Source organism: Protopterus annectens, chromosome 2.part1 (assembly GCF_019279795.1).
Source record: "Protopterus annectens isolate FY-2018-M chromosome 2.part1, PAN1.0, whole genome shotgun sequence".
Taxonomy (NCBI): Eukaryota; Metazoa; Chordata; order Ceratodontiformes; family Protopteridae; genus Protopterus; species Protopterus annectens.
Genome location: NC_056729.1, coordinates 284893774 through 284906311, shown reverse-complemented (window position 1 = coordinate 284906311; position 12538 = coordinate 284893774). Strand labels below are relative to the sequence as shown.

At 43.7% G+C, this 12538-nt stretch overlaps 1 protein-coding gene across 3 annotated transcripts in view; it reads right to left on the bottom strand.

Moving 5' to 3' along the window:
* The window catches only part of GNB1 (G protein subunit beta 1), a 1803552-nt gene that overhangs the window by 570544 nt on the left and 1220470 nt on the right, over window positions 1-12538 (bottom strand). The gene's annotated exons all lie outside the window — the stretch shown is intronic.

Here is a 12538-nt window from a genome sequence, read left to right as displayed (position 1 = left end):
TCATTAGCAATATACTCCTCTCTGGTGACATCCACCCAAACCCAGGCCCCCTCCCCTCCCCATAGCCACACAACCCTCCCTCTACCTCCCCTCTTCTCATAATTCAGACTATCCTCATCCCTCCAAATTCAGACCATCTTCATCTCTCCAATCAACACACTTCTTTATACAAACAACTATCTACTCACTAAATATTCAAAGCATCAACAACAAAATCACTAAGCTACACACCTGGATAGACCATACTTCCCATCACATTCTAGCCTTATCCGAAACTTGGCTAAAACACATTACAAACAGCGAAATACTCCCACCTGGTTATATTTACTGCTCTGAAAGATCCCCCCCTAAAAAGGAGGTGGCATAGCCATCCTCTTCTCTGATGGCCTAAATCTCTCACCAGTCACCATCCCTACCCCCAACTTCCACCCAGCTGAACTAATCATCCTAAATTGCCACCTTAACTCACACAGGAAATTTGCCATTGCTTCCATATATATTCACCTGGAAATATCCCAATCATAGAAAACATCCTTATTCTGGTTTTCCCACAACAAGCTACGAAACCCTCATCCTTGGAGATGTCAACATTGACTGGTTCAATCTTCCAGCTGATTCTCCACAATTTAGTATTAGCTTACAAGGATTTCATCAGCTGATAACTTTCCCCACCCGCCTGCACAGAACCTCATCTTCCAGCTCCACTGACTGGATCCTCACTAACTCCTTTAACCTCTACCATAGTCAAGCTACCCTACCAGAGTCCTTAAGTGGCCATCTTCCTACCTCCATTCTAAGACACACTACCCAACTACCCAAATTACACCTTTACAGAGACAGTCGTAAACTCTCCAACTTTAACATCTCCCAATTCAAATCCATACTATCTAGTATTGACTGGTCCAGCCTCAAGCAGATCCCTCTAGATGACGCAGTGAGTAAACTTAATAGCATTTTCTTGGACACCCTGAACTCCCTTGCCCCCTTCAGGAGAATTAGAATCAAATCTAATTATGCTCCCTGGCTTTCTAAGGATAACGGATCTCTTATGTATAAAAGAGATGGCGCTTGGAAAGCCTGGATCAAAACAAAAGAACTATTCCTGCTACAAAACTACAGAGAACTGTGCAATCTTGTCAAGAAGGAAATCAATAAGGACAAAAAAATCCTACTACAACTCCCCAAATCAATAGCAAATCCAACCCTCATATGTTTTGGTCTACTCTAAACAAAATTCTTTGACCAGGCTGTCCTACCAACCCCTCCCCTTTCCCAAATCTCCTCTAGAAACTGCTACCCTCCTCAACCATCACTTCATTGACACAATTCAAAAACTCATTACCTCCAGCTCGAACACAACTGCTCCCTCTACCCTTTCCAACCCACTCAACAAAATCCGTTTCTCCTTTCAACCTGTTCTCACTTTCCACATTAAATCTCTTCTTCCAAAGCTTAAACCCTGCTCTCCCTATGCAGATAATCTCCCTCCTACCTTCCTCAAACTAGCTGCTTAATCTATAGCCTATTCCGTATCCATACTGATCAACAGATCCATTCAAGAAGCAACAGTCCCTCTTATATGGAAATACTTCCTCCCCTGCACAAAGGGGGAAACTCAATTGACCCACCTAAATATAGACCCATTACCATTCTATCTTCTCTACCTAAAATACTCGAAAAACGCATTCACTCACAGCTTCTCAACTATCTCCTCCAACAAAACCTTACTTCCACTCAACAGGGTTTCCAGCCAAACCACAGCACAACTACTGCCCTATCATTTACTCATACTATTGTTGAAGCCCATGACAATAACCAACTGATATCCTGTCTCTTCCTTGACCTCTCCAAAGCTTTTGACACAGTCTTTCACCCCATACTGCTATCTAAACTACCTAATCTCAACCTAACTGCTGCCTCCATAGCCTGGTTCTCTAGCTACCTCTCTTGCAGGCAATCTGTCAGATGCCTCTCACCTGCTCTCCCTCCATTCCGGTCACATCTGGTGTTCCACAAGGTTCCATCCTGGGTCCCCTCCTGTTAAATATTTTCACTAATGAACTACACACATCTTGCAAACAATCCTCTTTAATATAACATGCTGATGTCCCGACTCATCTCCAGCAATATCTCTGAACTCCATACCCAAACCCAGGACACCTTTCTAGCCATTGAAAAGTGGCTGTCCAATAATCTACTCATCCTAAACGGGGGGGGGGGGGGGGACCAAACCTCTTGCTCTTTCTCCCCATTCTCTCTCCCATCATAAATCCACCTTTGTTATCACATCCTCCAACATCAGCATCATGCAACCAGATCCCCACACAAAGCTCCTAGGTGTCATCATTGATTATGGACTTAAATTTAACTTGCATACACTGCAGTGTATTAAAAAAACTCACCAGAAACTTGGCACACTATCGCAACAGAAAATTTCTAACTTCCTATGCTAGACTCTGCCTGCCACAGGCGCTTGTCTTCCCCTCCCTTCTATATGCTGCCCCAGTCGTAACATTCAGTCCACAACCTTGTCCAAACTTCAAACATATAACAAAAACAGCTAGATTTATCACCAATTCTCCTTACAACTTGCACCACTGCCTTGCACTTAACTCTCTCCATCCTATCTCAATTTCAAACGCACTCTATACTATACAAACCATCTTCCTGCCCAGCTCTTTCCTCCCAGATATCCACCTACTCCCCCTCTAGGACCCTCCGCACCTCAAATCAGCAACACCTTGCTATCCACCAACCAAAGAAAAATGTGGGCAAACTAATTTATAAATGCTCTGTTGCCCAAGCTTGGAACAAGCTTCCTATATACACATGCTCCACTACCCACCCATTACACTCAAAAAAGAACTCAAACTTCATATACTTAACACCAGGACTTGCCCCTGTCAGGACCGTACCTAACTCCTCCACAAACTTGTTTTCATTCCCAACATATGTTGATTTATACTAGACTCAGTCTATTCACTTATTAACCAAATAGGTATTTATCTGATAAATTCAACCTCAACACTGAAAGCTCAAATTTTGCTGTTTGTTTTGTATATTTTTGTACAATGCTACTTGTATATAACTTTGTATGTTTCTTACTCTTTTTTTGACCTGCTATATTTTTAATTTTTCTATCCTGGAGTGTGAATTTCTGTTGTACTGTAAACTATTTTGTAACTGGAGCATTTCTCCTCGGGTCTCCACTGAAAATGGGCTACTGGCCCAGCTGGAATAACCCTGTTAACAAATGTCAATAAATAAAATTAGAGAAATAATGTCCCTCTGTTGGTCCTTGATGAAAAATAAATAGCTGGCCAGCTTTTCTAAAGGGCTTAGTTCTGTCAAATTAGTACACGAGCTACCTATGGCTCATCCAGAGTATACAGAATCCTCCCCTCATCAGTTACGTGCAGAAAACTGGGAGCTTGATGGCTTGATTCAAGATAAACACAGAAACCACCTTGGACATGGATGAGGGGTTTTGTTCTTAAGAGACCCTATCCCTATAAAAAAATCAGATACAGTTCACCCGACATGACATAATGCAACGCAGATACTCTTGTTGCAGATCTCAGAGCAATGAGTACAGATTTCCAACTCGAGAATCTTAAATGAGATTGATAAGCAGGTTCAAAAGGTGAGAGTCAACTTCTCCTACCTAAAATTTGACATCCCTAGGAGGAGTAACTTGTTTTATTAGGTCATCTCAGGTGTAAAAATCCTTTTAGAAGCTATTCTGAAATAGAGGAGGAGGAGAATCCATGGGCAGACATGCTGAAATGGACACAAGATGAACCTCTACAGAGGAATAAGATGCCAGTAGAAAATAGCTCCAATATTTGAACAATAGTGGTAAAAAATCCCTGGCAGGCACCTTTTTAGTAGTTAAGCACCAACCCGAAAAATCTCTTCCTCTTACCAACACAGCATTTCCTAGTAGCAGGTTTCTTATCTCCTTTAGTATCTGCTGCACGTCCTCATGAAATAAGTGCCTAAAAGGTATTAGAATTGAATCATTCAGGCTAGTCAGTTGAAGCAGATTGATACTGGGGTGTACCAAACTACCCATCTTTGTACAAGTAGATCCAGTCTGTGAAGAAGATTGTGATAACTGTTCTTAGTCAACTCCATAAAAGGAAAAATCAATGCTGCCTGGGCCAAAATGGGGTCACGACGATTTCTGGGATATCATTTTCAATCTTCAGAGTTAACCCTGGCCATCAACTGAAAGGGTGGTAATGCATAAAGAAGCATTTTTTCCACAATAATGAAAAATGCATCTGCTTCCCAGGCCTGCTTACATGTAGTTTTGGAACAACACTTGCCCAGGTGTCTGCTTTGAAAGGTGGCAAAAAGCTCTATTTAAGGTGCTCTCACAATTGGATCAAATGCCTGGATTTCCACGAGAGTCTGTCCTGGCCTTGCTCTGCTTGCATACCACAGTGCTTTGCTCTGATGAAATATAAGATGCTTGGAGGGTTACTGAATGCTGAAGAGCCAACTACTAAACCATCAATGCCAGCCTGCGTAAGTGGTATGACCTTGTAACTCCCCGTGTTTACAGACACCACCAGTCGTGTGGTACCGAATCATTTGGAAGAGGACTTGAGGACCACTGGTGATGGACAGATTACAAGGCAAGGATCACAGTAAAAATCCCTTTTATGTTGACAAGCTTCGGTTTTGTCTTTAGGACTCCACAGGGCATGCACTTCTAACCCTTATGGAAACTGTGCCCCAAGGAAAACTTGACAGGTCTGTGGTTAGAGACTGGTTTGGGGTCTGAGGAGAGAAGGGAAGCCCTGTGTACAGTTGAATTTTTCTCCACCAATGCAGTTCCCTTTTTACAAAGCAGAGGACTGGGATATGATACTCCAGAGAATACAAATGCTGGGTCTATGCGTTTAGAAATCACTATCTTTCTCACAAATAATATGGCCAGAGGAATCATTAGATTTACAGAAGCCATGAACCCTAGAATTCTGAGGAATTCTCCTGCAGCAGAAAGACTGACATAACATCAGGAAACATTCCAGATAATAACCTAACTTCTCCTGTGTGAAAAAGGCCTTTATATGAGAAGAACCTATAATGAAGCCCAGAAACAATATTTATCTAGATGCCCAAAATGATCAGAAGAGACACAAAAAGAAGTTGTGTACCTACCATAACATTCCATGTTAGTTGTCCTTCATCTCGCCTTCCTTCTTGCTGGATGGGTTCGGAGCCGATCCTCTGCTCCGACTCGGCCACTTACTATAGCTCAAGAGCTCTTTATTGGCTTGAGGCTACCCCTTATCCCAGAATGCCCAGCATCAGCTACCCAGATCTCATTTGAGATAGCTCACACTAGATGTAATTATAAAAGATAATCCATTAATAAACCTGGATATACAGTTAATTGTCATGGTTTGGGTGAGAAGCAACTAATAAAACAAATTAGCCAGTGAAACCACTGAAGCCCTAGAGGAAAGGGGAAGGAGCGAGGTATGCAAGAAGGAAGGCGAGATGAAGGACAACTAACATGGAGCGTTATGGTAGGTACATAACTTCATGTTACGTTGTCCAATCTCGCCTTCATTCTTGCTGGATGGGACAGCATCCCTAGCACCTCAATCCTGGGTGGCTCATTGGAACAGACTCTTCAGAACCATGGAACCAAAGGAAGCCCTGCCCCGGGAGACCACCTACTTTGTAATGAGAAAAGAATGTATGAGGATCTGCCCAAGTAGCTGCTGCACAAATTGAATCTATGGGCAAGCTAGATTGAAACACTAGCTAAGTAGCTACAGACCTGGTTGAATGACCTTTGGGTTCTGTTGGAAGATCTTTTTGTCGCAAATGGTAGGTATGGGCTATGGTGTCTGATAACCACTTTGACAATGTTACTTAAGAAACTGGAAGGCCTTGTTTGTTGTTGGCAAATGAACAACGGATCTGATTTTCTCATCACTTTAGCTCTATGGAGATAAAAACGCAGTTGTCTATGCACATCCAATTGGTGTAATCTGTATTCAGCCTTGTTGGAATGATTGGGGAAAAAGACAGGAAGTTCAATGGATTGATTCAAATTGTGGTCTGAACAAACTTTATGTAGAAAAGAAGGGTTGGTTCTCAGAGAAACTCTGTCTTTGTTTAAAACTAGGTATGGAGGGTAAAGTGCATTAAGTTCTGAAACAAGTCAGGCAGAAGTAATAGCAACTAAGAAAAGAGTATTCCAAGAGAGAAATTTCAAGGAAAATGATGCTGCTGGTTCAAAGAGTGGCAGTATCAAGGAGGCCAGAAGATCCCAAGGTGGAAGGGGCTCTTTGACTGGGGGTATAAAAAGAGATGTACCTCTCATGACTTACAGAGCTTGTGAGACATTATGCTGGAGTTAGAAACTCAGACATGAAAATTTGAAATGGCAGCTAGTTGTACTCTGATGGAAGCAGCTGCTGCACCAAAATGAAACAGTTCTGCTAAGAAATCCAAAATCTCGTGTACAGGAGCTGTAAAAGGATCTAAATTCCTGGATTCTGCCAAGTAAGAGAATCTTTTCCATTTGATAGCATACACTTTCCTTGTATTTGTCTTATGGGAGGAAAAGTACAGTTGTGTACCTACCATAAATGTACATGCTCGAGTGTATTCGCTGTTGCAGTCATTACACTTGGGTTATCCTGCTAGCAGGCTACCCGCAGTCGGCCTGAATTACAAAGTCCTGGTCCAGCGTCGGTTGCTGTCACCTCTTCCCTAACGTCAGTGCACCAGGCGTATACAAGATGCAGCCGATGCCATTTTCTTCAGTTTTTCTTGCCCCAGATGTCAGGTGCCCCCAAGAAGGTAGGCGATACATATTGCTAATAAAAACATATAGTAAAATAAAACCAATAACTTCATCTACAAGCAAATACACCACATAGGTTGTATAGGATAGAGAAGTATAGATAAGTCCCAGCAAAGAAAGGGGGATGGAGGGTGGGTAACCTGGACTGCAACAGTGAATACACTCGAGCATCTACATTTATGGTAGGTACACAACTGTACTATGTTCATCATGTTTCACTGTTGCAGTCGTTACACTTGGGTTGAATCCCAAAGCTGAGGTAGGGCAGCTGGGTCTAAATAGGATTAGGAGTGGCTATGAGGCCCTGCAGAACTGCAGTGGCAAAGCCTGCTATAGATTTAGAATAAAGAGGTAAGTGATAGTGCTTGGTGAAGGTGTGTACTGAACTCCAAGTTGCAGCCTCCAAAATTTCCTTGGTTGGTACTCCTCTGAGAAAGGCTGCTGAAGTGGCTGCTGCCCTGGTAGAATGTGGCCTAATATTCTTAGGCACTGACTGGCCATGCTGTGCATAGCAGAAACGAATACAGTGTCCTATCCATTTTGGAATAGTCTGCTTTGAGATGGCCTTTCCTTGTGATCCTGCAGCATATGTTACAAACAGTTGCTCAGTTTTTCTGAAAGCTTTTGTTTTGTCCAAGTAGAAGTGTAGCTGCCTGTGTATGTCCAAAGAGTGCAGAAGTCTCTCCCCTTTATTCTGGGGATTTGGATAAAATGTTGGCAAATGAATGATTTGGTTAAGAGCCACACTCGATACTACCTTTGGCATAAATGTTGGGTTTGTCCTTAGAGAAACCCTGTCCAGATGAAAAATGATAAAAGGTTCCACTGCCATTAATGCCTGCAACTCTGAGACTCTTCTTGCTGAAGTTATTGCTAGGAGCAGAGCAGTTTTCCATAACAATTTTATAACAGCTGTATTGGCTGGCTCAAAAGGAGGCAGTGTGAGCTTTTCCAAAACAAAGTTGAGGTCCCATGTAGGTATCGGTGCTCTCCTTGGGGGTCTTATGTTTTTTGCCCCTCTGAGGTACTGTCTTAGCAGTGGATGAGAGAAAATAGGAGGTTCCGTATTGTAATGAGCTGAAATGGCAGAGGCATGGATCTTAATTGATGAGAAGGATAGGCCTTTGCCCAGCATCTCAGTTAAGTATTGTAAAATCTGAGGAATATTTGGAACAAGTGGGTCAAGTCCTTGTGCCTGGTTCCAAGCACAGAATCTCTTCTATTTTTCTGCAAAAGATTTCCTGGTGCTGGGCCTCCTGGCTTCCAAAATGACATCCATAACAGCTTTAGAGAGAGGTGTGTTCTGAGTGGCTATATTATTTGCCATGCAGTCAGATTTATGGTTCTGAGATGGCTGTGCAGGATCCGATTGTTATGAGTCAGAAGATGAGGAATTTAAGGTAAAGTCCAGGCTGGGCCTTGAGACAAGCTCTTTAGGACTGGGTACCACTGCTGGCGTGGCCAGTCTGGGGCAATCAGAATCACTTTTGGCTTCTCTTGTCTGAATTTTAGGAGTACCTTGGGAAGGAGAGGCAGTGGTGGAAAGGCATAAACTGTTAGGGTTTTCCAGCTGAATGATACAGCATCCACTTTCCATGCTTGTGATTGATAAGTCCTTGTGCAGAATCTCTGTAGTTGGCAGTTGAGGGGAGGCAAAACAATCTGTCTGGGCATCCCCATTTCCTTGTTATCGTGCTTAAGACTAGTGGATCTAGTTTCCACTCGTGAGGGTCCATGAGGTTTCTGCTTAGTCTGCCAGAGTATTTTTCTTTCCTGGCAGAAATTGTGCCTGCAGATGTACTTGATAGGTCAGTGCTGTGTTCCACAAAGTCATGGCTTGCCTGCAGAGGGGGTAGGAATGTGTGCCCCCTTGCTTGTTTATGTACCACATAACTGTGGTATTGTCCATCTTTAGTAATAGCTGTCCTGGATGTAGTAGATCCTTGAAGGCTGTCAGGGCATTCTGTACAGCTAACATCTCTTTTTGATTGATATGAAGATGCATCTGGTCCGCGGGCCACGTGACTTGAATACATTTTCCTGCCATGTGTGCCCCCCAGGCATAATCCGATGCATCTGTTAGTGTCTGTCTGGCTGTGGGTAAAGTGAAAGGCTGTCCCTTGTTGTGGTGACAGGCCAATGCCCACCATAGAAACTCCTGTTGCAGGCAGGGAATAAAAGTTATGATTGTTTCCAGGCTGTGGCAATGTTGAATCCAAACACTTTTTAGATACCATCGAAGCTTCCTCATATGCAGTCTTGCATATGGAATTAGTAGGATGCAGGATGCCATGACGCCCAAAGCCTGCAGAATTTTTCTTGCAGGTAGCTGGGTCTTTGTTGCCATCATTTGAAAGTAACGAGTCAGTTGCCTTTGCTTGTCTGGCGTGAGATAAGCCATCTGGGCAGTTGTATTTAAGCCTGCACCCAGGAATATTATGTCTTGAGAGGGCACTAGTTTTGATTTATTTTTGTTTACTGTGTACCCTAGGCAAATTAGTAATCTTTTTACAAACACCAGATGCTTTAGTAGAATGTCCTTGCTCTCTGCTTGAATAAGGCAGTCGTCCAAGTAGGGATATATTTGAATTCCTTTTTGTCTGCAAAATGCAATTACTGGTGCCAGGCATTTTGTGAAGACCCTGGACGCAGTAGATAAGCCAAAGGGCAGTGCAGAGAACTGATAATGCACTGAGCCAGCTATGAATCTGAGGTATCTTCTGCAAGACTGTCTGATTGGGACATGCAGGTATGCCTCTCTGAGGTCCAAAGTAACTAGCCAAGCCTTCTTGCCCACCATAGGTAGAAGTTGCTGCAGTGTCCACATTTTGAATTTTGGAACATCCAGGAAAGTGTTTAAAATAGACAGGTCCAGTATTGGTCTCCAGGATTTGTCCTTTCTGGGTACCAAGAAAAGTCTTGAGTAAAATGCTTGCCCGTTCTTGTTGTGGTACTTTTTGGATAGCCCTCATGTCCATGAGAGCAGAGATTTGTTTTTATGCCTCTGCCCACTGATTTTGTGGTAGGTCTGGCATACCTTTTGACCTTGGAAGGGTATGAAAGTGGAACCTGTAACCCTGAGAAACAAGTTTCAGTAACCATTTGTCCTGGGTGATCATGTGCCAATTTTGAGAGAAAAGTGCTAGTTTTCCCACTAAGGGTGCTGCCAAAAGGTAAGTTCTTGGCATTTGTAGAGGAAAATCATTGGGACTGTTTCCTATAAGGTTGTGATTTGTCTTCTCCACCTTTGGGGGCTGAAGCACCTCATTGTTTAAGGTCTGTATGAGCCTTGGGGCTGAGATCTGCCTCTTGGGCATCTGTATCTGCCTTTTTGTGGCCTGACACTGGAAAGGACCAATTTTTAGAAGGCCAGTTCCTGTTAGATCTAGGTGGCTGAACCTGTAAGAAATCCTTTACTGTCTGCATTGATTTTGCTTTATCCTCCATTTTCCTTAACACCTCTTCTGCCTTAACACCAAAGTATCATGCTGTAATGGAGCATCCAATAATTTTGCTTTATCACGATCAGGTAAACGCTGTTCTTTTAACCAAGCATGCCTTCGAATGACAGAACCTGTAACTGCGGCTCTGCAAGATGCCTCTAATAAATCAAAACCACATTGCAAAGTATGCTTTCCAACTTGTTCAGCTGCATGCAATAAATCCTGCATTTCCTTGTTCTCAGGACATTCAGAGCTTGTAAGCATTTTCTGTTTTAGCAAAGACATTAGGTATTGTTGATATTTAAGCATATGAAACTGGCAGTTTAAAGCCCTTACAGCTCAAGTAGCAGAGGTGTAAACTTTTTTCCCCCATCTGTCCAGTGCTCTACAATCCCTATCAGAGGGAACAGGGTTTTTTTGCAGTGGAAGCCTTGACCCCTTTGGGATCCTGAGAAATAGTTTCTGGATCAGCAGCAGGGTTTTTATTAAACAATTTATGAGAATCTGGAACCCTGTAGTACCTATCTGGCTCAACTGGTGCAGGGGGTAAAGAATCAGGAGTCAAACTGGATTCAGAAAAAACATCAACAATATTTAGTACAGGAGGGATAGCAAGGGGTCTGTGCTAAGGAAATAAAAGAAAGTCTCTGAGCCTTTTCTTGGATTCTGAATAATCCTGGCACTCCCAATGGAAATGTTCCCTCATGGTGTGCAGGGTTTCCCCAAAAGAGTAGTCCTCAGGAGGAGAGGCTGAAGGGATAGATTCTTCAGCGTCAGAGTCCTCATAGGGAGGAAGAGAATATCCCTGTTCTGAAGAGGAATCAGAAGAAATAGAGACCTGATCAGAGGAGTCATAGTCAGTGTCTTGCCTAGGCCTTTTATCAGGAGGGGGATGGGAGCCCCTGATCAAAGTAATTAGGTCCTCGGCCATTTTGAGCATCTGTTTCTTTGGCATGGATGACTGTCCAGGAGAATGCTGTACTTGTTTCTTTGTCTTTAAAGGTGTTTTAGAGTTTGCCTTGGCTGCTGAAGAGGCCTTGATAGTAAGCTGTGTAGGTCTGAAAACACCCTCAGAAGCAGATGCCTGCTCAGCAGCTCCGGACCCATATGAGGGAATTGTTTCCATAGGCCCAATACTTTGAGTTTCCAGAGGCCTAGCTGTCTCCACGTGGGAGTCGGAGGTGGCCTGTGGCTCTGAGGTAGCGGGTGTCAGGGGCTGCGAAAGCACCTCACTGAAAACCGGCGACTGGCCTAGAAGAGGCTTCGTTGTCAGTTTTGGACCTCGGATGCCTGCCTTTTTCTTTGTCCTTGCGCTTTTTATGGACTCCGGTCGTCAGTTGTTCCGACGGCATTATATAGTTAAACCTTCGGCCAAAGTAATGAAAAGCAAAATCGAACCGACGCTTAATAGTGCGTTGGTTGAATCTAGCACAAAACCGACAACTAGCAACGTCGTGGTCAGGGCCTAGGCAAGGAATACAGTAAGAATGAAAATCCTTATGAGGTATTTGCTTCCCACAAGAAATACAATTGTTAACTTTTACTGACATCGGACCGGAGCAAGAAAAAGTTTCCCCAACGGGGTACTTAGCTTTATTGAAGACTTTGGATCTGAAATTCAAATTCGAAAATCTCAGGAGTCGGCTGACCGGCACTTGCGAACTGCTTTTGCTTCGGGCACCACGCGGCAAGAAAGACTGGAGAAAATGGCGTCTGCTGCATCTTATATACCCCTGGCGCACTGACGTCAGGGAATAGGCGACAGCAACCGACGCCGGACCAGGACTTTGGAATTCAGGCCAACTGTGGGTAGCCTGCCAGCAGGATAACCCAAGTGTAATGACTGTAACAGTGAAACATGACGAACATTACGAATATCACACACTGCTGGGGATATATTGGGGAGTCTGGCTAGAACTGGAAGTGGAGTAACCAAGCTGTAAGCTTGAGAGACTTGGAGGGATTGTCTGCTATTACGTTGGCTGTCCCAGGGATATGCATTGCTGTCAGAAAACATTGGGAAGAAATCGCCCATTGCCACAGTCCAACAGCCTCTCGACACAAGGGGTAAGAACTGTTTGATGTACCAAACCACTGACATACTGTCCATCTGCATTGCAATAGCCCCGGCAGGGAGAGTGTCTTGAAGAGCTTGCAACACTAGGAGCGCCGCTCTCATCTCCAGGACCTTGATGTGCAAGTGGTACTCGGAAGGTTACCAAGTGCCTTGGACCGTCTTCCCTAGATAATGCCCCACCCT